Source organism: Camelus dromedarius, chromosome 17 (genome assembly GCF_036321535.1).
Source record: "Camelus dromedarius isolate mCamDro1 chromosome 17, mCamDro1.pat, whole genome shotgun sequence".
Lineage (NCBI taxonomy): Eukaryota > Metazoa > Chordata > Mammalia > Artiodactyla > Camelidae > Camelus > Camelus dromedarius.
The window spans coordinates 16,268,941-16,292,644 of NC_087452.1; the positions used below are offsets into that span (position 1 = coordinate 16,268,941).

Sequence of the window (23,704 nt, forward strand, 5' to 3'; positions counted from 1 at the left end):
CGGAGCCCCCTCCCCTCCGCCGGAGCGCGCCGCGTGGCCGCCGCCGCCAGCCCCGCCGAGGCATCCCGCGCCGCCCGGGTCGGGCTGGGCTGGGGGCGCCGCCGCCGCAGCTGCGGGGCCAGCAGGCGGCCGGGAGGGAGGCAGGGCCCAGGACGCGTGGTGGCGACAGGTCGCGTTTGGCCCCAGGTAACAGGGGTCCGGCGGCGGCGCCTGGCGCCCGCCCTGGGGTCATCATGGTGGCCGTGCGCGGGAGGAGGTGGCCTGGGATGGCAGGTCGGGAGGCCTCGGAGGGTGGGGGGGACAGGAGAATCTGAGACGAGTCTCTGCCCAGAAGCTAATAATAACAGTCGTCATCATCATCACAATCTTGTAACCTCCAGTATTCAGGTCAGCGCCGATGTGGGTGGCAGTGTTCTGGGGAGCTTTACCAGCATAATCTCTCTCAGTGTTCACAGTAACGACAAAGTTGGTCCTATCTTAAACCCACTTTATATCTGAGGGACCAGAGGCTTGGAGGTCAAGGGAGTTGAGAGCCGATAAGTGGTAGAGCTGAGATTCCAATTTCGCTCGGTGGGATTTCCAGGGCTGGACGCACAGCGACTCTGAAGCATACCCTGCTCTCTGCTTCATTCGTGGTCCCAGTGAAGACATCTGTTAGGGAAAAGAAATTCAGCATTATCTCTTTGGTACTTTGGAAGGTGAATCCTATGCCACCTTCCTCCCAGGCTGTCAGTTTTCTGAGTCAGCCTGAAAGGGCAGCCCCTGTTCTGATCCTGAGGCACACCAGATTCTCTCTGGGCTTTGAACGGGCTGTTCCCTGTGCCTGGACCAGCCCCTCTGCAGGCTCCACACCCTCTGGGCCATTATTCTGATCAGTCTAGCTTACTCTGTATCACTGTCCATTCGTTTCCTTCTTAGCAGTTAAAATCTATCAGTGAATGTATTTATTTTACTTTATTTCTGTTTAAGATCCTGTCCTTTCAACTATCTCTAAGCTCCATGAAGGCAAGGGACCATATCTGGTTTTTTGTCCCACCATATCCCCAATGCCTGGCATGGAAAAGCCAGAATTAAGGAATATATTCTTTCTCAGGTACACTCACTGTTTTGCTTAGACTTATATAGAATATTGTTTATTGTCTGACTAATATGTGCATCGCAGGCACTTTGATGGACATTTCCAGGAGAACTCAAGATCACAGAAAGCCTTGTCAGGCTAAGGAGTCTGGATTTTAGTCTGTAGGCAGTAAGGAGCCCTTGAAGGTTTTGGAGGAAAGTGACATGATTAAAAAAACTACTAATGTGTTTCAGGAAAAGTATTTTGGCAGTAGTGTTTAAGAAGAATGACAGAGTCCGGAAGTCTAGTCCAGAGCCTTAGTCTACACTATGCACAGAAATCACTGGAGTCCTGATTCAGTAGTTTGGAAGAGGCTGAAGACGCTGCCTTTCTAAAAAGTTCCTCGGTGACACTAGTTCCTCTGGTCTGCAGACCACACTTGCAGTAGCAAGAACCTTCGGGGCAGTTTTTACATTTTGTTAAACTCTAAGTAAGGGCCAACGAGGGCCTGACTTAGGACTGCTACGTGGCCAGGGACAATTGACTGACCAGGCAGGTCTACATATATTTGTTGACAGAAAAGAGAAGTAGATTTTGGAGGGTTTTTTGGATTAGGAATTGGGTTTTGATAACAGTAGCTAAAAAGATGGACATCAGCTTATTTTCTCCATGAAACAAGCAGTCTGGGGATCAGTGGTTTTGGCATTGAATTATTGGTTGAAGGACTGAGTCTCTGAAAGTCATTTAGCCCTCCTCTCGTGATCAGGAGGCTGCTGACACCCCAGCCATTCTTTCTGCATTCCAGGCAAAAAGAAGAAAAACAAAAAAGCAGTGTTGCTGCCCTCTAAGTAGGCCACCTCTGAAGAGTTTTCTAGAAGGCTGACATTGTTACAAACACACGTCATTGGCTACCACTGTCAGCAAAGGATATTGGGAAATGGTTTCTTTCCTTAATTTTTTAGAGCCAAGCACGTAGCCATGGAGAATGAGATCCTGCCTTGATGTGGACTTTAGCATTTGGGCTGCATCTGCCCAGAGGAAGGGATGCCATCTTTTAACGCACACAAAGACACCAGCTGTAGTTCCTTTATGATAACATGAATGGCAGGCAGCCTGCGTATACTGAGCACTTGCTGTGTTCCATGCCCTGTGCAGAATACTTGACGTGTTACCTCGTTTAATCACTCTGAGAGCCACATGTGGTGGGTGCGGTTACCATCTCCATTTTGCAGATGAGGCGGTGCGGTCAAGTAATTTGTTCAGGCCTTTGCCATAAGTAGGTGTGAAAGGTGGGCTCGCAAGGGAGAACGTCTGATTCTGGAGCCCACGCACATAATCACTTATACGTGTTGCCTCTTCATAGTAACTGCAAAGAAAGCTGTTAAGTTTCTAAAAAGAAATGAAAGCTCACGTTCACAGAAGGATAGCCCTTTCAAAGAGGGGAGAGATTTTTAAAACCATGTAATCCAACACTTTCATTTTATAAACTCATACGTGGCTGAGTGGGCAGTGGACTCCAGGTCATCTCACTCCTAGGTCAATGCCCTTCTCACTTGGTTGAAATCTTAATATTATTTGTTCTAATGAACAGATGACTTCACACAAGTCACTTTACCTCTTGGAATCTCAAATGTTCCCATTTTCAGAATGAGAAATTGGACCAGATAATTTCCCAGGGTCCTCACCTCTGAAGTTCAGTTTGTATATGAGAAAATGAAAGTTAAATGGCTGTATAATCTTGAATGAAGAGAGATTGATTCTTCAGATAAAGACCCCAAAGAAGAGATATTAGTTCCTTATAACTTAGCTTTCTCTGTGTTTTTTGTTTTTTTTTTTTAAACTTCTCTCTACAGCTCAATATACTTCTCTTTGGGATTTGAGATTTGGTTTAGTCATCTGCCCAGAATCACACAACAGAAGCAGCAATACGAAATACATAAATCATGCCTCTCACAGCATTGATAGGCCTGCTTCACTCACTGTCACCATTTTGTTCAGAAGATTAATATTTAAGGAAAAACTATGAACATTTCATTGCCAGAATCAACTTTATTTTCCTTTTATTGTTTCTAGGAAGCTCCACACAAGAATTTAAAATAGGTTCTGAGGCACCGAGTTGAGTGCCAGTATCTCAAAGCAAAGCAGCTCTGTGGGATTTTCCCCTACAAGAAAAATTTCCCTTTTGTTTATAACCAAATTCTTCCTTTTGCACGTAAATAGAAAAGTTGGAAATTTCTCCCCAAAATTAGCTATGTAACTTCTTTGCTGCACACATAGATGATGTGAATGAGAATGGAAATCTGCTATTTGGAAGACTGATTGACAGACCTTGAGAGGTTCAGTCAAGGCCACGGTTCCCATGATCACGGGAGCCCATTTGGCTGATGTCTCCCGTGCAGCCAGCCTCAGGCTTCCGGCTAGCCATCTGCCAGTGGGTGCATTGCACATCAAGCTAGAGAAGGTTGGTTTGACTTAGTCTCATCCCACCTCTTAGAAATCATGAGCCAAAGTCTATGTCCCATGCATGTTGAGTCATCAAAGGAGAGCGCTCACACTGGCCTCTCCGTGGGAGGGGGTCTGAGCTTCAGGAATGAAAATGGACTGGAGTTTGCACCAATTACTAGCACGTATTCTTAGCCAAGCCTTTGCCTTCTCTGAACCTCTAAGCCTCACAGTCCTTTTGTGAGGAAGATTCCATTAAATTCGATCCATTTGCAAAGAGTGTAACACAAGGTGTGCACACAGGCAGTGTGTCATAAAGAACAACTAGAGTCACTCGTGTTTGCTCTTATCTGACTGTAAATGCCCTGGCTCACGTGGCCCGACTGACTTTTATATTCTCCACTTCAGCCTGGCCTAGGAGGACACCCTGTATGTAACGGGTTCTCAGTAATTCTGTGGCAGGTGTGAATGTCAGTCCATAAAATCAAAGGGGCCGGAAATATAACTGCTTTCTAGAAACTTCCTTTCTGGCTGAGTTGCCATTTTGCCTCACTGGTGGAGAAGAAGGTGTAACCTTGGTGCCTCTTGGGTTTCATCATAGACTCTTGCTTCCTCAGGATGTGCCGCAGTTCCAGGCCATTGCCCAGACTGCACAGCACACGGTCGTTCGGAATAGTGTGTGCACGGGTATGGGGGTGTCCCGTCTGATGTGGGCCAGTTGTTACCGTGTTGTTTCTGTCCTTATAAGCCGTTGTGATGGGGATTCTTAGCTGCCTCATGCCAGACTTGGGTGTGAGCATCCGGGCTGAGAATGCATGTCCTTTACATGCACCCACAGCCATGCCTCTCAGCAGTATGTCTGGGAAGCCGGGTGCAGCTCCCCTGTCTCTCAGAACCCTCTTCTCTCCTCCCTTCTGCCTTCTCTGTGGAATCCCTGTCTGCTCTGGCCTAGGGGTGGACCAGTTCTTTCTTGGTCTTCTGGACGATGTAATTGGTCAGCTCCCCTGGGAATCTGTGGTCCCAGAATTTAGGTATTTGGGAAAACAAAAGCCCAGAAGCTACCTTCCCTAAATCTCTCCTTGGCAAGGAAGGCTGGAGCCCGCTCTCTGCTTCAGTGTTGGAAAGGAAAGGGCAAAACAGAGGAAGAAAAATTATAGGTCCTATCTCAGAATATGGTTCTTGCTGCATATTTTTGTTGAATGAATGACTATGTCATTTAAGTGTGTATACATGATGTATTGTCAGCCTTCTTAGAGCACAATATGGTTTAGTGAAAACCCTTAACTATTAAGTCTCTCCACATGCAAAAGAGTGAAGTTGGACCCCTGTGTACAAAAGTTAACTCAAAATGGATCATAGACATAAATGTAAGAACTAAAACTATAAAACTTTTAGGAGAAAACATAGGAATAAATTTTGATGGCTTTAGATGAGGCAGTTTTCTTAGATGTGGCACCAAAAGGACAAGGAACAAAGGAAAAAATAGATAAATTGCATTTTATTAAATTTTAAAAGTTTGTGCTTCAAAGAACACTTTTAAGAAAGTGAAAAGACAGTCTACAGAATGGGAGAAGATACTTTTAAATTATATATCTGATGAGTGAATTGTACCCAGAATAAATAAAGAGTGCCTATAAGTCAACAACAAAAAAAAAGTCAAACAACCCAATTTTAAAATGAGCAAAGGATTTGAATAGGCATTTTTCCAAAAAGATACGCAAATGGCCAGTAAATATATGAAAGGATGCTTAACATCGTCAGTCGTTACAAAAACGCAAATCAGAAACCATAGTGGTAAAACCACTTCACACCTAGTGGGATGTCTGTTGTCAAAAAGATGGACGGTAACAAGTTTTGACGATGGCGTGGAGAAATTGGAACCCTCATCCAGTGCTGGTGTATAAATATTAAAATGGTGTAGCTGTTTTGGAAAATATTTTGGCAGATCCTCAAGAAGTTCAATTATGTTACTAATAATGCAGCATTTCCACTCCTAGGTATACACACCCAAGAAAAATGGAACCATATCCATGCAAAATTTGTACACACATGTTCATAGCAGCACTTTTCGAAACAGCCAAGGAGGAGAAGCAATCCAGTTGTCCATTTATATAATGCGGCCAGAGTAGGCACATCCATGGAGACAGAAAGGAGATTAGTAGCCAGGGACCTGGGGTAGAGAGAGTGGGAGAGTGGCTGCCAGTGGGCATTGGGGTGCCTGTTTTGGTGGTGATGAAAATAGTCTAAATTAGGTAGCAGTGACAGTTGCACAACTCTGAATGTTCTAAGATGATACATAACTGCAAAAAGAAAACAATTCATAGTAAAGTCAAGTCATCTCTGTAGCCATGGAAGTATCCTTATTGAAAGGTGGCTAGGGGCCTGGCAAGTGACATGGACTCCTCATTCTTGCTTTTTGAGTGAATGTGGGCCTCTCAGGTGTGCATTCTTGGGCCCTTCCCTGGGGTTGGCCACAGAAATCAGTATGTCTTGCCTCCTGGTCACATGTACAACGGTTGCATCTTTGGTTTGCTTCAGCATTTACATGCTTTGATGCTGAGATGAACTTGGGAGGAGAGATAAAGAAATTCTTATTGTCAGCAGCTTTATAATGCAGAAGCTATATACCCATTGGAAAACGTTTTTTTTTTTTTTTTTTTTTGGATCTGGTAGTGTACCAAGGTGTTTTGCATACATTAACTAATTTACTTCTACAAAATCCTGTACGCCCATTTTATAGATGAGGCACTTTGAGCCTCATGTTAATTAGAGCAGCTAATTACATAGTCTGTGGTCACATATCACAAGGTGGCAAAGCAAGGTTAAAATCTGGTCTGTCTGGCTTGAAAGCCTGAATTCCTAATAGTGTGGTATAGATACACATATAGGGCTGTGTTGACTAACATATAATTGAGGGGAAACCTATCCGTGATAAATACCAAGGAGGAGGTTGTATTGCCTGGTAGAGAAATGAGAAAAACGGTTATGCTGTGGGTAGTATTTTAATCGCTTGAAAATGAGCACTTCCAACATTTAGAAGAAACAAAATTCTACCCTTGTCACCACTTAAAAATCTCATTTTTTATTTTTCTCTAATCTGTTCTGTTCAAAGAGGTACAGCCATGTCTTCTAGTGAGAAAAAAGCCTTTTTTTTTTTGGTGGCCCCTCTTTTCCACTGTATTTAATAGCTGTTTAAACTCCCTCTAGTGGTTAAGTTATGCTGTGATCCTAAATTTTGCTTTTGAAGGATTGAATGTAACCAGCAGGACAAGGGTGCTACCGGAGTGCCAAGGATGATAGGATCAAACCGGTTCCTTTAATGTTCTTTTCCTGTGTGTGGAATCATGGTATAAATAGTACGTATGGAAGATGCTGCTTCTGTAAGCCTCTCCCCCCCTCCTTCCTCTTCTGTTTCCTCAAAAGTCAAACAGTGTGTTGATTATTGTTATTTTCCATTCTAGAGAATTACAGAGGCTGTAATTTCTAAGATACAGATTTTGGAGATACATCTTTATAAAATGCTCTGAGCTACGGAGCTGAAGCCTACAAGACACACCTTTAGGGATGTACCTACTATTACTTCACTTTCTGTTTTACCAGTTTTCCAATAACTTTCTCATACTGAAAAATGAAAGTTTAACTCTTTTAAATACCTACCCTCTATACAGGTAAGCATCCACACAGGTATGACTTCTTCCTCTTCTCGCCGCCCCCAAGCTTTGCGCTGGGCTTTGATTTAGATAGAAAATCTTTAGCTGGCCTGAATTATTACCCTTGTTTGGGACAGTATCTGCAAAAATAAAATGTGGTCTTACCTTAGAGGCATGGCAGACAGATTTTGATGGTGAAACAAGTCATGTAAAAGGCATGTCTTTGGCACATTTCTCCTTAGATTTCCATATGACTTTAAGAAGGTCTGATTCCAGTGTTGCAGACATTTTGATTAAGTAGCTACATTTCTCAGAAGCCCCCTGCTGCCACCCTTCCACCACTTTCTAACAGGAGTGGAACTCGTTTAATGAATAAAAGTCGTTTCGAGTCTGCTTGGCATCAGTGAGGTGTGGGATTGTAAAGTTCTGCACTGCGCAGGAGAATTCACAGCTGAATCCTATATTATACGTGCATTTTGTAAATTGTGTAACTCTTGTTTTCCTTAGAGCTAATGATTGTGGGATTTCTTTCCCCCCTTTTAAAGTGATATGTGCCTACAGTTTCACTCAGTACAGCCAAAATCATCATCCAACCTGGTTGTTACATTTTTGTCCTTGGAGACATCTCTTCAGGACCTTCATCCTTTTTAGTTTGTTGAAGAATCTGCATAGCTGTTGCCCTGGCACTTCCCTTCAACATCGTGCCAGCCCTTCCTAAATCAGATGTCTTGTTTCCTGCAGTCCACATCTTTCTCTTCCATGTTATTTCTTTCTCTTTCTTTGTTCTTTCATTTCTTTTTAGGTGCTGTGTATGTGTCAGTAAGATTTTACGTATTTGAAAATACACTGCCTTTACTTTCATACTTGATTGATAGTTTGGCTGGGAATAGAATTCCCCTAGGTTGCAAATAATGACTAATGATGTTGAGCATCTTCTCATGTGCTTATCTGCCCCCCCATATATCTTCAATGCTGATAAATCTGTTCAACTTTTGCCCTTTTTTATTGCATCATTTATTTTTTATTACTGAATTTTGTAATCTATAAAAATATATTCTAGAGTCAAGTTCTTTTTTCAGATATATGATTCACAAATATTTTCTCTTGGTCTGTGGCTTGTATTTTTATTCTTTTAATAGTGTACTTTGACAAGCACAAGATTTTAATTTTCACCAAGTCCAGTTTGTCAATTTGGATTATTTTATGAATCTGATTTTGGTGTCATTATCTGAGAAGTCCTTTCCTAAACTAGGGTCACAATGATTTTCTTCTATGTTTTCTTGTAGAAGTTACATATTTTTAAGTTTTCTGTTTAGTTTTAAGCTCTGTATTAAGCTAATTCTTGAAAATGATATGAGGTATGGGAGGTATAGATTGAACTTCTTTTTTTTTTTGCATATAAATATCCAGCTGTTCCAACACTTTGTTGAAAAAGTGTTATTGTTCATTTAATTGCCTTTGCATTTTTTGTCAACAATCAGTTGTTCATATATATGTGTGTCTATTTCTGAACTCTGTTCTGGTCAGTTTATCTGTATCTGTCTTGACACCCATACCACACTGCATTCATTATTGTGGCGTTTTAATAAGCTTTTAAAATCCGGGAATGTTACTTCTCCACATTTGTTCTTCTTTTTCAGAATGTTTTGAGTGTTCTCAATCATTAGGATTTACATATAGATCTTAGAATCAGCTTGTCAGATTCTACAAAAAAGCCTATTATGATTTTTAATTGGAATTGTGTATAGATCAATTTGGGGAGAAGTGAAATCTTAACAATACTCCATTTTCCTACATATGAACAAGGTATATCTCTCCATTTACTTAGATCTTTAATTTCTTTCATCAGTCTTTTGTAGTTATTAGCGTACAGTTCTTGTACATTTCATCAGATTTACCCATAAGTATTTCATATTTTTATATTATTATGAATGACATTTTTTAAAATTTCCATTTATAATTGTTCAATGCCAGTGTATAAACAGATAATTGATATTTGTATTGATCTTGTATCCTGAGATTCTGCCAAACTCATTTATTAGTTCTAGTAGCTTTTGGGGGTAAGTTCTGTCAGGTTTTTTACATAGATGATTGTACTGTCTGTGATTAAGGACAGTTTTACTTTCTCTCTACCAATCTGGATGCTTGTTGTTTCTTTTTCTTGCTTTATAGCACTGGCTAGAACCTCAGTAGAATGTTAAATAAAAGTGATGAGAGTGGACCTCGTTAGTCTCTCCCTTCATGTTAAACGGGAAGCACTCAATGTTTCATTAAGGATATTATTAGCTGTAGGTTTTTGGAGATGCCTGTAGATGAAGAAATTCCCTTCTATCCCTACTTTGCTGAGAGTTTTTTTTTTTTTAATCAGGAATGAATGTTGGATTTTGGCAAATGCTTTTTCTGTCTCTATTGAGATGATTTGCTATTTTAGTTTGTTAAATGATAAATTATATTAATTGACTTTCAGATGTTAAACCAACCTGCATTCCTGAGAGAAACCCCAGTTGGTCATGATGAATCATCCTTTTTTTTATATATTCTTATATTCTACGTGCTAAAATTTTCTTTGGGATTTTTGCATCTATATTCATGGAAGTTGTTGATCTCTAGTTTTCTTGTGCTGGTTTTGTTTTATAGTGAGGCTGGCCTAATAGAATGAGTTAAAAAATATTCTCTCTTTTTCAGTATTTTTGTGTAGTTGTGTAGAAGAATTTGTGTAATTGCTATTATTCTTTCCTTAAGTGTTTGGTAGAATTCACCAGTGAAGCCATTTAAGCCTTGAGATTTCTTTGTGGGAAGGTATTTAACTATATAACCCATTTCTTTTATAGATATATGGCTGCTCAGGTTATTATCTGCTTCTTGAGTAAACTTTGGTGGTTTGTGTCTTTCAAGGAACTTTTCCATCTCATCAATGTTATTAATTCATTCTCATAAACTTATTAATCAATCCTGTGTTATCTTTAGAAGTTCCTTGCTATCTATAAAATCTGTGTAGATATCATTCATCTCATCCCTGATTCTGGGTAATTTGTTTCCTCTTAGTTTTTTCCTGGACAGTCTGGCTTGAGATTAATAATTTTTTTTTAATCTCAAAGAATTATATTTTTATTTCGTTGATTTTCTGTATTTTTTTAAAATTTTCTACTTCATTAGTTTCTGCTCTGATGTATTATTTCCTTTCTTCTACTTGAGTCCAATTTGCTCTTTCCAGTTTCTTAACATGAGGCTGAGTTCATTGATTTCAGACCATTATTCGAGCAATCTTGTATAAAATTTTCCCTTGGTACTATTTAAGCAGACTCCCACAAATTTGATGTGTGTGTTTTCATATTTATTCATTTCAAAATACTTTCTAATTTCCTTTTTGATTGCTTTTTGACCCATGGGTTATATAGAAGTGTGTCCTTATAAATACATGGAGGTTCCCAGAGATATTGCTGTTACTAATTTTTAATTTAATTCCATTGTACCAGAGAACATACTTGTATGACTTGAATTCTGTTAAATTTATTGAGAGTTGTTTTATGGCCCAGAATATGGGCTGTCTTGCTTAAACGCTCCATGTTTGCTTGAAAAGAATGTGTATTATGTGCTTGTTAAATAGAATGTTCTATAAATGTCAATCAGGTCAAGTCAGTCGATAATGTTGTCGGAATATTTTATACTCTTATCGATTTTCTGTCTACTTGTTCTGTCAATTACTGAGAGAGGAGTGTTGAAATCTCAGACTGTAATTACGGATTTGTATATTTCTCGTTGCACTTCTAAGTTTTTCTTCATGTATTTTGGCGATCTGTTGTTATCAGGAGTAACATGTTGAGAATTGCTGTGTCCTCCTGGTGAAGTTACTCCTTTATGTTATTAATTGACCTTTGTCATTCCTGGTAATATCCTTTCTCTGAAGTTTAATTGGTATGATAATAATGTAACTACTCCAGTTTTCTTTTGATTAGAATCTTAGTTTATCTTTTATCTACTCTTAGTTCTTTACTTAAAAAATTATTTTATAGTAAAATATGCTCATAAAATCAAGCTAAACATCAAAGTAACGTGTAATTTTGCATACAGCCTATGCCTGGCGTTTCAGGGTGTCTGCTTGTGTGTGTTTTTGAATGAATTCTTAAAATTCTTTTGTTCTTGTAAGAGTGTTTTCTCGTATATTCCTGGTTCATAGGAGGTGCTAAGTAAATATTTGTTAAATTGAAAGGTTTTGTACATTACTTTCAGAAAGAAAAATAGACTTTCTATCATTTTACTTTTAACCTGTTTCTGTCTTCATATTTAAAGCATATTTCTTGTTGGGAGCATTTTTATTGGGTATCGTTCTTTTATCCAGTCTGACAATCCCTAACTTTCAATGAGAGTATTTATACCTTCCACATTTAATGTGAATACTGATAGGATAAGATTTAAGTCTTATCATCTCGCTATTTGTCCTATCTGCCCTTTGTGCCCTCCCCCAGTTTTTGTGCCTTCTTTTGGATTAAATGTTTCTTAGAATTTCTTATCTCTTTGATTTGATTATTTGCTGTAATTGTTTGCTGTATTATTTCAGTGCTTTATTCAGGGTATATAGCATAATCTTTAACTTACTGCCATCTACCTCCAAGGGATACTATGCTTCTTCATATATAGTATAAAAACTTATAATAGCATACTTTTCATTTCTTCCTCCCAACCTTTGTGTTATGCTTGTCACATTTTTCTTTTACTTATGTTATTAACCTCACACTACATTGTTTTTACTTAAATATATCATACTTAAATTATAACATAAAATAATATCCTCATATATTGACCCATGTGATTACCATTTCCAGTACCCTTCACTCCTTTCTGTAGATCTAAATTCCCTTCTGGTATAATTTTCCTTCTTACTGAAGAACTTTATGTGACATTTCTTGTAGCATGAGTCTGATAGTGACAACATTAGCTTTTACATGTTGAAAGCATCTTTATTTCTCCTATTTTTTATTTTATTAATTTTCAGTATTTTTTTTTGTTTTCTATTTCATTGACTTCTACTCTTATCTTTGCTTTTTCCACTTCCTTCTCTTGCTTTCAGTTTACTTTGCTCTTCTCTTTTTAGTTCATTAATGTAGGAATTTATATTACTGATTTGAGACCTGTCTTCCTTCCTAATGTAAGCATTTAGTGCTATAAATTTTCCCTCTCAGCAGTGCATTGGTTGCATCTGACATATTTTAATGTGTTGTATTTTCATTTTCATTCAGTTGTATGCATATTTAAATTTTCTTTGAGACCCCTCTTAACATGTAATAACCCACAGATTATTATATGTGTACTGTTCAATTTTCAAGTGTTTGGAAATTTTCCTGTTGCCTTTCTGTTATTTTTTTAAATTTATTAAGATTTGTTTTATGTCCAGGATGTAACCTATATTAGTAAACATTCCAGTGCATTAAAAAAAATGTGTATTCTGCTAAAGTGCTATGTATCTCAGTTAGATATTGCTGACTGATTTTGCCATTCATTTCTTCCATCCCTTGCTGATTTTCTGTCTCATAGTTCTATCAATTACTCAGAGTGGAGTGTTGAAGTTTGCAGCTGTAATTGTGGATTGCCTATCTCTTCTCTACTCTTTCAGAGTTTGCTTTGTATATTTTGAGGCTCTGTTGTTTGGTGCACACGTATTTGGAATCATTATGTCTTCCTGGTGGGTTGATCCTTTCATCATTATGTAATGTCCTTTGTCTCTAGTAAACTTTGCTCTGAAGTCTATTTTATCTGATATTAATATAGCCACTCTTATATTTTTAGATTAATGTTTACATGATTTATCGTTCCCCATCCTTTTCCTTTCAGTTTAACCATGTTGTATTTGAAGTGAATTGTTTGTAGATAGCATGTTGTGGGATCAGGGGGGTTTGCTCTTGTCACTATTTGCTTTTTGTTTAATCCACTCTACCTGGTGAAGGTAGAAGCCAAAGCGCCCCTCTTGGCCCTGCTGGCGTGGGTGGAGGTGGGGTCACAGTCTTTCCCGTGGTGTTTGGCTGCTGTAGAGTAGTTATTGTCTAAAAAGTTTTTGTCTTGCTAGGCTGCTCCTTGTCTTGTCCTTTTGGTGGGAGAAAGGCTTTCATTGGGGTTTTTCTTGTCTGTGCCCATTGGCATTTTCAGGTTGCCAGCTTTTCTAGCACCAAATGTGGGATACATGTGGCAAAAAGAAAAGCCAGGGAGCTTACCACCATGTCATTCCTTGGTTCCCAAGGTCACTAGCTGGTGTGCCACCTTATTGCCACCTTATGTTTATTTCATATATAGCGTTCAGGGTTTGTCATGTAATTGTGAGAAAAATTGAGAAAAGCATGTCTACTCGATCTTTCAGGAAGTACATTTCTTTTCCATTGTCTCTGAAAAGATGTATCACTGGATATAGAATTCTAGGTTGACCCTTTTTTTTTTTCTTTCAGTGCTTTATAGAGATTGCTCCATTGTCTTCTTGCTTGTATTATTTCCTGTGAAAAATCTTTTCTAATTCTTATTTTTCTCTGTTCATAACATATCTTTTTCCTGGTATTGAGCCATTTGATCATGCTGTGCCTTGGTGTGATTTTCTTTATGTTTTTTGTGTTTGGAGTTCATTGAGATTCTTGGATCTACAGTTGTATCTCTTAAAAATCCCTCTCCAAAAGCAGATGGTTCAACTAAACTTACGGCAAACGCTAAATGGCTGTTAATTTGTAGTTGCACTCTGATGTTTCCTAGCCCCTTATTTATTTACTAGGTGTACATATGCTTTGTACACTTTTCCCATGGTGTTCTGATTTTAGCATTTTGGAGCATGATTCGAATACTTCCTTGAGTCAAAAGCCTTCCTCACTTTTCAAATGACAGAGCTGTCTTCAGAGAGGTGAAACTTGTCCTTGAGAGGATAATTTGCTGATGTTAGGAGCACAGACTTGGAACCAGGCTGACTTGGGTTTGAACTTTGTACCTCTTGCTATGTGACCGTAAGAAGGTTATTTAACCATTTTGAGCCTCCAGTGTATAAAATGGGGATGATAATTCTGTCTGATATGTGGGATAGAAAAGATAAGTGAATGTGGCACATAGGTAAGCATTCATGAAATGGTAGCTATTAGCGCTGTTGCTGTTTTTTTTTTTTTTAAATAGTCTTTATTTTTTAGTGCAGTTTTAGGTTCACAGCAAAATTGAGCAGAAGGTATAGAGATTTCACTTCTCCCCACTACCCTATATATGCACTGCCTCCCCTACTATCAAAATCCCACACCAGAGTGGTGCGTTTGTTACAGTCAGTGAACCTACGTTGACACATCATTATCGCCCAAAGTCCATGGTTTACATTAGGGTTCACTCTTGATGTTGTACATTCTATGGGTTTTGACATGTGTATAATAATATATATCCACCATTGCAGTCTCATATGGAATAGTTTCACTGCTCTAGAAATCCTCTTTTCTTGGTCTGTTCATCCCTCCCTCCCTGCTAACTTCTGGTAAACACTGATCCTTTAACTGTCTCCATAGTTTTGTCTTTTCCGGAGAATCATACAGTTGGAATCGTATGATATGCAGTCTTTTCACATTGATTTCTTTCACTTATAATATGCACTTAAGCTTCCTCATGTCTTTTCATGGGTTGATAATTCATTTCTTTTTATCCATGAATGATATTCCAGTTAGTGGATGTACCACAGTTTGTTTATCCATTCACCTACTGAAGGACATCTTGGGTGCTTCCAAGTTTTGGCAATTATGAATAAAGTTCCTATAAACATTTATGTGCAGATTTTTGTGTGAACGTGTTTTCACCTACTTCGGCTAAATAGCAAGTAGTATGTTTGCTGGATTATATGGTAAGAGTATGTTTAGTTTTGTAAGAAATTGCCACTGTCTTCCAACATGGCTTTACCATTCCCATCAGGAGTGAGAGTTCCCATCACTCCACATCTTCATCAGCGTTTGGTGTTGTCAGTATTTTAGATATTGGCCATTCTAATCAGTGTGCAGTGATATCTTGTTGTTTTAATTTGCAGTTCCCTAATGACGTGACGTTGAGCATCTTTTCGTAGGTTAATTTGCCATTTGTACATTTTCTTTGACGGGATGTCTGTTCAGGTCCTTGCCCATTTTTAAATCAGGTCTTTCATTTTCTTATTGTTGCATTTTAAGAATTCTTTGTATATTTTGGAATTGTTGCATTTTGAATTATCATTGTCTTAAGTCTTTGGACAAGGGCTTTGTTGAGACTTCAGCATTCTAGGCTGCAAAACATGGAAAATCTTTTTTCTCATGTTTTTGGAGGGAGGTAGAGAAATTATCATCACCTGAAAAAAATTAAAAGATGTTTTCATGGGATTACTTTGATCCAAAAAGAATTTCAGGCCACCTCTTAGATAACACTGTGAATTCATGGGCCTTCCATGCTTTAAGTCTCTCCCCACAGAATTAGCCTCTAGCATGTGTTTCTTAATATTTGCCTTACTTAGTAGTGGGAGAAGTCTTCTCATCCCAGCATTGCCTTTCTTCTGTGTCTGTCTTGGATGTGTGTGAATTAACAAGGGCCTGTGCTGTAATCAGCAGTGGTGACAGTACACCTGCTCACGAGTCCCCTCACCTTCTAGGGGACTGTTCTGGCCTAGATCGTTCTGTAAAAAACAGTTACTAATGCTACCGAAGAAAAATACGTCCCATTATAAGTGAAGGTGGTATTACATTATCTGATTTCCATTCTTCGCCCCTTCACTGTGCGTCAGTAGGTTTACATCACGGGATTCATTTTCATCTTATGCCTTTTATTTACGCACCAGTTCTTTTGCAAGTAATTTTAATCCCCCCTTTTAGAAGAGTGAAGCTCCGTGTCTGTGTATTTCTGTAGAAAATAAAGGAAGTGATTGTTTTTAATGCAGGTTTGAAAGAAATAGAACAGATTTCAGCTACAATAATTTCTCCCCATTTAGAGGAGATGAGCACCTAGTTGGATGAAGAACGTCATTCCTAGTATAATTTGAATACATCCTGTTTCCATGACAACTTCTTCTTACCGGCTCGCCTGGTAAAAGAAGTGTTTGAGTTCTTTCTTTGATAAAAGATTTGACCAAATGCTGGGGTTCCAGTTTTTTTTAAATTCTAGTCATTTCATTCCAGTTTGGGGCTATTTCTCTTTTTAACGTGGGCTGCTGCTTTTGAGAGAAAGAAGCCCAGGGACCATTTGGGAGGCAACTTTACCTTCAGAATAAAAGGAGAGGATTCACAGGCCAAATGCTAATGAGCATGGGAAAGGAAGATATTTTTGCAGGTCGTAATCATTTTCTCATATCTTCCAGTTAAATTAAATCAACAGAGATGATGCAACAACTTATTAAGATGCTATTTGATTTGACAGAGAATGATTCAGTTATTCATTTCCATCTGGGCATTATAATCATTAGGCTTGTTTCCTCACTGCTAATTTATGTCTTGCCTTTATGGGTGGTTTGTGTCCTCTTACTGCCGAATTTTGATTCTTGCGAGGAGTATGGTTTTATTAATGGTTTTCCCTCAGAATGAAAGATAGGAAATTATTTGCATCATTAACTGTGCTTTTGCAAAATATGAAAAAGATAGTACTCTATTATTGACAAGATCATGTTTCATACAGTATAAAACATTTTAGTCTATAAGACCAAAAAACATGACCCTTGGGCATTTTAGGAATGATAGAGAAACAGCTCAAAGTTAGGATAATTCAGAGTTTAATTCTGAGGGATCTGGAAGGTTTTGAAAGGGCAAAAATGATTCTTAATTATCTCCAAGATCATTGTCAATGGTAGTAAATATTTATTACACAAAACACACATGCAGGGTGACCCGTGGGGTACCAACTTCATCATAACTTCCGTTAGAGACCACATTTTGTATCAGACTTTGTACTGTATTCTTCACTTCCCCGAGAAAGACACCATCTTACCATAAAAACTAAGAAATATTTAAAGAACTCTCATAGCCTGCAATTTAACATTATGTACATAATATGTAACAAATGAAAATCAATAGGAAAGAAGTAAAAAAAAATGATAGTGTCTTTCTATATTGGGAATATGCCATTTCTACTGATGGTAAGAGATTCGTTAACTGCGAGGTTTTGTGGCCTAAAATGCTGTTTGAAAGCATCTTCATGATTCCTAATGTAACACTTTGTGTGGTAGTTATAGTTCTAGAACTTTTATGCAGTTGCAGTTTTTTTAAGAAAACAAATAATGTGGTTTCATTTCAATAATGGCTTTATTTTCCTTTTCTAATTGCCCATCAACTGATAGTAGCGTCTCAGATTTTAGACTACTCAGCTCTTAAGTAAATGACTTATAAAGTATTTCGGTAAACACTTTAATGAATATTTTGATCATATAGGGATTCCTTACCCCAGTATTTGCGGAGTATCCACTACATGGGCAGTCTGTTCTGTGACGGCGCACTTGAGCTTCCCGCCCTCAAGGAACTTCGGCTCATCTAGAAAATAAGGCACCAGTCATCACTTTGTAACGTGAGTCATCACCTCCTAATGTTCTGTAGCGTAAGTTGATCTTTTCAATGTCAGGATTTCTCAGGTCATAATACGATGTGATTATTGGAGCTTAAGCATAAAGCTTTAGAGAGCCCAGTGCCCGTCCTCAGAGTACTGGCTTGCAGAATACTCCTCGTAGTGCTATCTGGCCTGTAACTGAAAGCTCAGACAAAACCTTCCCCGTAAAGCAGTTAGCCTCTTCGAAGAAGGGACGAGCATGCTGCTGACTTAGTCCACTAGACCAGCAGTCCTCAGCGTCCTCCACGGCGGGTGCAGAAAATCACGTGCAGCAGGCGTGCTCTGTGGCCGAGCTCCTGGCATGACCAGCTGTCCCAGTTTGCCCAGGACCAAGGAGGGGTTTTCCAGGACTTTCGGCTTCCAGTCTCCGACAGTCTCAGGCAAACCAGGATGGTTGGTTGCTCTACACACTCTTCTCTCAGTCTCCAGAGTGCAAAGGAGAACACCCATGTTCAAACAGCAGAGAAGCTGCGGGGCTCTCCCCACCAGGAACGGCCAGAAGGAGGCAGCACCCAGCTCGGTATGGCTTGTGCAGAGCCTCAGCTCGCGCAGCACTGCGAAGCAGGTCCTGGGGGGCACTCATGTTCCAGGTGAGAAGGAAGGAGCTGCAAAGAGGTTGACTGATTGGCCCCAGATGACACAGCTGTTAAGTGTGGACTCAGAGACACACTCTGGGATCTTCGTCAGATCCCATTGTCTCTCCCCTGTCCCTCTTTTCCTCTCCCTTAAAAACTTCCGAAGACCAAGCAGAGACTTGCTGGTCTTCCTCTGCAGGTCCGGTTTCTGATCTGAGCCATCCTCACCTCTCTGACTGATTAATCAGGCTTGCGGGGCAGGGGGATTAATAACTAGTCTCTGATAAGAAGCCAGTGATTTGTAGTGTTTTAACTGCAAGGGGGCACACAGTGGGCATGAATCTTGGTAACAAACTAAATGCCCAACAGTAGGAGTTGCTTTTATGTATCATTGTTCCTCCAATCAGTGAAATACTGTGTGGCCAGAACAAAAGTCCTTAATCTGAATTCTTAGGCTGGCCACAGAACCAGTGTTTCTCAAGTCACTGGGACTTTTTTTTTCCTAACCAAGGAAAAGCGTGGTTACTTTCCAGTGTTCCCGCTGCCAGAAGTTTCCTTAGGAAAGTAGTTTGGGCACTTGCTTAGCCACGGCTCCGGGACCCTGGATCTCCTGCCCCTTTCTGGAGTGTGTCTGGTGACTGATCTCCTGCAGTGGAACTTGCTCTGGCCCCTGAAGGATGGTTAGAGGGTTTGGATGAGCAAGGAAGAGAGGAAAGATCTCAGGCAAAAGTGCCGGGATATGAGTGCAAACAGTGTGTTTACCAAGTGGGGAGGAGATGGATCATCGATTCAGTAAGGTTGAATCTCCCATATGCTGGATGCTGCACTGGGAACTGGAGAAGGGGAATGGGGTGGGGGGGTCATCAGCCTGCCCCGGGAGCTCATGTAAGGCAGAGCTGAGGGTTCACCAAGGGGAAGAGGGCATGTCCAAGTATGTGTATTTCCAAACACATTTCCTACATATTTCTGTATTTCCAAGTGGATGTAAATGTAGATACATATGCATAATTATAGCCAAATCTTTTGAGAGCTATACTTGCACATGCATTTGGAAAGGTGGATTGGACTGGGAGGATCTCAAATGCTAGACTGGAGGTCTCAGACCTCAGCCCATGAGAGACAGACAGCCATTGCACCATTTGCTTGGGCTTTTGAGCAAAGAACTAACAGGGAAGAGTGCTTTTCAGGAAGGCTGATATGTCATCCACACAAAGGATGCACTGACAGGGGGAAAGTCTAGAAACTGGGAGGTGAATTCACAGACTGTTCCCTTCAATCAGTAGCTGTTGTATACCCACTTCATTTACTTAACAGATCTTGGTAGTGTAACATCCCTGTGGCTGGCCCTGGGCTGGGCACCAGGGGGACAGCGGTGAAGAAGAGGGGCCTGGCCCTCTGGGACTGGATATTCTGTGTGGGCGGCAGTAGATCAGTGAGGCCATGACGCGTGCTGGGAAGGAAGTAATCAGGGACGGAGAGGACCTGCCCTGAAGCGGGAGGGCAAGAATGATACTGCCCAGGAGGCCTGAGTGGGAGAAGGGGCCATCCATGAGGAGCAGAGGGACTGGAGGTTTAGGAGAGGAACCAGCATGGACAGATGCCTCGAGGCTGCAGAGAAGCTCTGAGGAAGTGAGAGTGCACAGACATGTGGTCGGAAAAGCAGGAAGGGTCCAGGAGCTGCTGAGCCCTGGTGGCCACCAGGAAGAGTCTGAGCTGTCTCCTGAGAGCTGTAGGAAGCCAGGGGAGCGCTTTAGGCATGCCCAAATGGGTGTTTGGGGACAGTTGCTCAGACTGCTGTCCTGGAGGGCTTTGGAGGGGCAGGTGCTAGAAGCGGGGAGCCTGGTGTGCTTGGCTGGACCTCAGGAGGTGAGGACTGGGAGTGGGTGCCACCACTGGGAACAAAGAAGGAGGACCCGTCCAAGGGGCAGGAAGAACAGAACAAGGACTGGCTGGGGCTGACAGGTGGATAGGGAAGTGGAGGGTGGGGCCACCGAAACTCGATGCCACAATTTCCAGGCCCAGTGACTGGGAGGACCTCAGTCTCCTGATTGCAAAGCTTGGACAAGTACTCTTTCCCTCACCGCTCTCCCCTCCATTTGCAACCCTGACCCAAACCTTCAGGGGTCTCTTAGATCCTAGATCAGTAACACCGCTTGAGCTTTTTCGATGTGCAGCTCACAAGGTGCCTTAGACGTGTTTTGTCATGTGTGCCTCAGAGCATCCCCAGAGGGAGCTCTTGTTACTATCTCTGTACTCCACATGAAGCATCTGGAGCTCAGCAAGGTGAATAAAACTTCTCCAGGTCACACAGCTTCCCTAGGGCAGGGTCTTGGTTAAGGCAGGATTCAATCTTTCTAAAGCAATCTCTCTTCCACCATACTTCAGCCTCCCCTGACACCATCCCCTCCCAACAGGGTCCCAGAGGCCTTTCCAGTCGCCCCCACCCCTCCTAGCCTCTCCTTCAGACTAACCACTTGCCTTTGTTGGAAGCATGCGTTAGGGCCTTAGCCCCTGGCCTGTGGCTCCTGGTGCCCTGTATCTGGGGAGACTGAGGTCTGCCATCTAGTGGCCACTGCCTTCCTTTTTCTTCAGAGCTTTTAAAAGAAAGGAAAAGGGGAGTCTCCACCTACAAGACAGGCCTGCATATTTACAGCATCACACTCTGTAAACAGGAAACTTCTCAGCCTTAGAGAAGGAGCCCAGTAACATAAACACAACATATTGCCAATGAGTTCCTCCACCCATTCAACAAACACTTAAATGTGTGTATATATGTGTATATATGTACACACACATGCACATATATAATAATATATTCATTCCACTGGAAAGTATGCTTCCTGAGATAAGGATTTCTTTTGTCTGTATTGCTTGTTAATGAATCTCAAGAGTCTAGAACAGTGGCATTTGCATAGTCGACATGCGACAGGTGTTTATTGAAAGTCGAATAAATGAATACTTCGCACTTACTACATCTTTACTATACCAGGCACTTGACATGCGCGTTTCCTCATTTAATTCTAGTGACAATTTGGGACTTGGGACCTAGGGGCTGTCAGGACGCCCATTTCTCCGATGTGGAGACAGAGGCACAGAGAGATAAGGACCCGGGTTTGAGGAGAGCTGGCTTTTGACTCAGGTTTTCTGACTTTAGAGACCCTGTGTTTAGTCCTGTGCGGAGTGCTTCTTGTGTACATCTGTGTGCCAGGCCTCACTACAGTGTTGTCACCATTCGCACCCCCTGGAGATCACTGGCTATTCCACTACCATGCAGTGACTCTATTGAATGAAGTTTCCCTTCCCACAGTGCCGTGACAGAGGCAGTTTATTGAGGGAATTCAGGAAAGGCTGGTTGACCAACAGTGACCAACAGTGAGTTCCTGTCACTAGCTAGCTCTCTGGCTGTATCACCTTGTACAGCATCCCCAGACCTCAGGTCCCACATTGGTCAAAGGAAGAGGCTGAGTTAGGATCCCTGCCTTCCCTTCCAGCTCCAACATTTTTCCTGTTCCTGTGACTCCCAGGGAGCCGGATGTGAGTGGAAGAGAGAGGACCACTTGTTACTAGGCAACCAGTACCCACCTCACCCATGTTGCCATGGTGATGATGAAAGTTGGGCTGATGGGATTACCAGCTCCTGCTAATTGCATATGAGAGCTTAAGGTCTCTGTCTCTTTCTTGCTTGCTCTCTCCATCTTACTTTCTTATTCTTCTAGAAACTGTGGAGACATCTCTTCTCCTCCATCTGCAGTGTCCTTGAGAGAGCCACAGTGCAATGGAAAACAACTGGAAATGGAGCCTGGTTGTGCCTCTGAGTAGCTGTGTGACCTTGGGCAGGTTACCTGGCTTCTCTGGGCCTCCATTTGCCCATTTAGAAAATGAAGGTGTTGAAATAGTGATCCCTGTCTAAGGCGCTTCCCGGCTCTCAAATCCTTTGATGCCTAGGGAGCATGTCAGGGGAGCAGACCACACTGTTACTAGGCAACCAGCAGGCACCCTGCCCAAGTTGCCTTGGTGACTGGATGCTGGAAGGGAGGGGAATAGCTGCTGCAGCTAATTGCTTAATTATTTATGAGTGCCTCAAGTCTTTTTTGTTGTTTTCGTTGCTAGGGGCTGTGGGGTCACCTTCTTTTCCTCTCTCCTGCCACCCCAAGTCGTCTGAGTTGCGTGTTATACAGTGGGAGAGCACGTTGGCCTGGATCTCAAGCTGCCCACGTTCTAGTCCTGCCTCTGTCATTTCCTAGATCTGTGGCCTCGGGTAAGTCACCTCACCTCTCTGGGCCTCAGTTTCCTCATTTGTAAAATGATGGGTGTGCTTAGTTAGATAATCTCCAAGTTCCCTTTCTACCCTGAAATTCTAATTCTTGCTGTCCATTTGCAGACTGGGAAAGATGAGGGGAATTTTCCTAATTTGTTATCTTCTAAAGATGGTTCTGAAGAGCAATAATAATTAAATCTCTTACACATTTCAAATAGGAAGGGAATGAAAGTAATGGCCCTTGTTCGCATCTTGCTTCTTAACTTAGTCATGTTGCCTGATCTCTTTTATTAATCTTAAGGTCATTTAAATTTTATATTTTTGTATATCGCCTCCTTCCAAAATAGACTTTTCACAATATAGGATGCATGTATGCAATTGGATCATTAAAATAAAAATAGGAATATATCAATATAAAATAGTGATGCTTTTTCATTGGCGAATATTGATGTTGTAACTGAACATCAAATTAATTTTGAGCATCCTGGAAGCCAAAGCAAAAAGAGAGAGAGGTACGTAACTGTTATTCCATAAAGAAAAATTGTCAGACTGTTCCTAGTTCTAAATTCTGAAAGTAATTTATCATGAGGGGCACACTCTCTTTTAGAAACTGCAGATAAAACTTTTAAAATAACCCATTCTTGCTGAGAGTATTGTTACAAGACGTAAGGGAGAAGCTAATCTTGACAGTTTGAGTAGTTCTAATCAGGAGAAAGCAAAAACTCCCTTTCTACCAATGCCTTAGAATTTTATAAAGATTAAAGATGTCCCTAAGTAAATATAAAATTTAAGAATCAGCCATTTTTTTTAATAAATCAGTTATGTGTAAATGTCTGTAACCATTTTGCACAGTAAGTTAGCAATGTGTATCAAAATTTTAGACACAGGCAAAAATTCTACTTCTCTAAACTTGTTGTGAAATAAACTTGTGCAATGAGGAATGATATTAAGTATAAAAATGCTTATGGTAGCATTATTTACCAAAGAAAATGACTGCAAACCAAGTAAATCTTGAGGGTTAGTGAATTAAATTATATTACTTCTTTAGAATGGATTACTTTGCAGTCCTAAAAATGAAGTAGATTTTTATGTTTTGATATGAAAAAAAATCTTGAAATATGTAATGTTAATTAAGATAAGGAGGTGCAGCAATGATATAAAATGCTTCTATTTCTTT

General features: G+C 40.7%; 1 long non-coding RNA gene across 1 annotated transcript; it reads left to right on the forward strand.

Moving 5' to 3' along the window:
• Window positions 1–84: 84 nt before the first annotated feature.
• LOC135323339 (uncharacterized) lies at window positions 85–22,519 on the forward strand. The gene is made up of 3 exons (XR_010384801.1): window positions 85–186; window positions 17,523–17,655; window positions 22,380–22,519. It is a non-coding gene; the product is annotated as an uncharacterized LOC135323339 (long non-coding RNA).
• Window positions 22,520–23,704: the final 1,185 nt, after the last annotated feature.